Consider the following 3,408-nt stretch of genomic DNA (forward strand, 5'->3'; position numbering starts at 1 on the left):
CAAAATTGCCTTGGTTTTGGTAATTCTTGTTCCGTTGACCTCTTTGATTATCAAACCTTTGAACATTGTTGTTTGACACAAAATTCACATGCTCACACTCATTGTTATCAAACTCATCAACACATTCATTATTGCAATTGCTAGAGTCATGATCATATGATCCACATGCATCACAAAACAAACATCTTATAGGCATATTTTGTGAAGTGGGAGGGGTTTGAGAGTGAGAAGAAGTACCTCTCCCCTTAAATTGGGAGGGAAGATTCGAAGCTTGAGAAGAGGAAGAAACACTCTCCAACTTGGCTTTGATTGCGGTCACCTCCTTTCCCAAGTTTGTCGTTTGAGAGGAAAGATTGTTGATTGCATTTAGATGGTCCACCGAATACAATGAAGATTTCTTGCTTGAAGAATCTCTTTCCCCATCTTGCCAATCTCTATAATAAGTCACCACATCCTCAATAATGTCCACAACTTTTTCTTCGGTCTTGTTCATGATTGGACCACCGGCCCCTCCATCAAGGCATGAATTGCCTTGAGGACTCAAACCACCATAGAAGATTTGGATCACTTGGTATGCTGGAATTCCGTGGTGAGGACATTCTCTTTGATACTCCTTGAATCTTTCCCATGCTTCATAGAGACTCTCATTTGGCTTTTGCTTGAACCCTTGAAGTAAAGCCCTTGCCTCCACCGTCTTCTTTTGAGGATAGAAACGGGACAAGAAAGCTTTAGTGACATCATCCCACGTTCTCAAAGAATTAGGCTTCACTTCTTTGTCTAGCCATTCCAAAGATCTTCCTATGAGAGAGAAAGGGAACAACATAAGGCGGATAAACTCTTGAGACACTCCATTGACCTTGATTGTGTTGCAATATTTTTCAAACTCCTTAAGATGGTTCAATAGGCTCTCATTCTTAGCCCCACTATATTGTCTCCTCTCAATTAAGGTGATCATTGCCGGCCGAATTTCAAAGTCGTTTGTCGGTGTTGTAGGTGGAGCTATGCCGCTCTCAAACCTATATGCACCGGGCACTCCTAATTCCTTCAAGGCAACTCTCGGATTTTCTCCCATGACTTGCTCTTGTTCAATCTCTTCCTCGCTTGAAGAACTATAATCCAATGACTTGTTTGCCCTTCTCCTCCTTGAGAGAGTTCTCTCAATCTCCGGATCAAAGGGAACAATTGAACGATCTCGGGAACTATGCATACAAAACTCAAAGAAAATATTAGTAGCACGGCTACAAGTGTAGCCTAAAGAGTAAAATCTTTTTGTATTTTGCAAATAAAGTGAAATAGACTCAACAACAATATGCACTCAAGACACCATTCCCCGGTAACGGCGCCATTTTGATGGGCGCGGAAACGGTAGGTCGTTGGGCTACCTCCCCACCCAATCAAACAATATTTATAACTCAACAAACCCCTATGAAAGTGTAGTGGTAAGTCGAGGTCGAACCCAAAGGAATGGAAATTGAATGTATATTGCCTATTGTCAAGCTACTCCGAAGTCAAATGCGGGGTTTATGGTAAGAACTAGAGCTAGAGCTAATCAATGCAAGGAACTTGTATAAAATCAATATAAAAGACACTAGGGGAATGGATCCACATGTAATTGCAATGGAGAAAGGTAATTTGGGTGGTCAAACCAACTAAGTCAAGTGATATGAAGGAAGATCAAATATGTATCCAAAAGAGCATACCAAGATATTTCTCCTAGTGGTCTAACTAGCGCCAACTACGCTAAACACTAACTAGGAAACGTCACAAGATACCTCAATCGAGAAATTGCAAGTTACTAATCAATGATCCGTATCATATCAAGCTTACAATGCAATCTAGTGCACCAATTAAAGATGGCCAAGCTTCAATCAATTACACACATGCACATGAATCATCAACCAAGTTTAATCATATCACCAACTCCATTAATTATCCCCAAATTACTCTAATCCATCACTCATACATGCTTCACCATTACCCTAGCTAGTAAACTACACACTAGCCATGGAAATTAAGATCAAAACTATACTAATCATCAATTTCATCATCAACATATTAGAAATCAAAGATCAAATCAACAATCAATCAAACTTCAATTAATCAACAATCAAGCATCAAACAACCTTCAATCAATCAACAATAATATGAAAAACAAATGAAATCAACTAAAAACAAACTGATATTGAAATCAAAGATGAAAGATCCTTACAAACTTTGATCAAAAGATCAATTCTTGAACAATCTACCAAAAACCATGAGTTTCTCTCTCTTCAATTCTTGAGTTTCTCTCTCTAAAATTCAAATCAAAAACTAAGATCTCATTTGCTTAATGAATTCCTAATAAAAAACTTAGCCAAAATAGAAGGAAATAACTATATATACAAAGAGGAGGTCGGTTTTCACGCCCAAAAATAGACCCACGCCGGTGCGGTCGCACGTAGGAGAGAGAGTGGCGCGCACGGGAAATATACCCATCTAGGTGCGCCCGCACGCACCAGATGTGCGGCTGCACTTGACACATGTGCGGCCGCACACCCCCCGTTTGCGCCCGGACCAAACTGGGTAAACTCCCTCTCTTCTCTTCGTCCTAGCTCATGGGGTGCACACACCCTTGATGATGGTGATGGAGGACAAGGTAGGCAGCAACTTCCTTGGTATTATTGATGAACATAAGCCATGAAAAGTGTACAACCAAGGTCTTGAAGCTTGCTCCTCGGATCCCCCTTGACTTGAAACTCTTTGCACAAGCATAAGGCATAAAAAGCAATGAAAACCATGGAGAGGAAGCTCCGGAATTCTTGGACAATCAGTCACAACCTACAAACAAAGGAGAAAAAGCAAATAAAAGGGAAAAATAACAAGTAAACTAGAAAATGCATAAAATAGAGAAACTAACTATGAAAAGCATAAAATGAAGAAATTAAGAATAAAACTAAGGAAAACTAAAGAAAATAATAATAAAATGAAATGAAATTCATCCAAAAAGAGATCAAATGAGTGCCATAAATGTCACTCATCACTTACTTTGATTTTGTATGCTTGCTACTATAAAAATAATGAACGCGTTAGTAACTTCAAGGAAAATTAATTAAACAATAATTAAAATATAATTAAATTAAATTAAATAGAGTATAATTGATTTGGGGCCAAACCCTCAAACAGTTCTTGTTTAGGGTAAAAATACCCCAGGTACGTGGCCCAATCTGATTGTGACACGTGGCCCAATGAATAGGCGACACGTGGCCCTGTTAGATTGAGACACGTGTTCACCTGTCATGGTGACACGCGTCAGCCATCTCCAAATGCCCTAATAAAGTATCAGAAAGAGAAAAAGGGGCCTGATGACCTCAGGCCCAAATCTCGAGAAAAACCTTGAAAGCCGTAAAACGGCGCCCCCCATGACACGTG

The 3,408-nt window shown here is 39.6% G+C and overlaps 1 non-coding gene across 1 annotated transcript; it reads left to right on the top strand.

Annotated features, from left to right (window-relative positions):
* The first annotated feature begins 581 nt into the window (after positions 1 to 581).
* On the top strand, positions 582 to 687 carry LOC145596233 (small nucleolar RNA R71). The gene has a single exon (XR_014103098.1). It is a non-coding gene; the product is annotated as a small nucleolar RNA R71 (small nucleolar RNA).
* The last annotated feature ends 2,721 nt before the right edge of the window (positions 688 to 3,408 follow it).

Source organism: Chenopodium album, chromosome 19, assembly GCF_948465745.1.
Source record: "Chenopodium album chromosome 19, dcCheAlbu1.1, whole genome shotgun sequence".
In the NCBI taxonomy this organism is placed as follows: Eukaryota; Viridiplantae; Streptophyta; class Magnoliopsida; order Caryophyllales; family Amaranthaceae; genus Chenopodium; species Chenopodium album.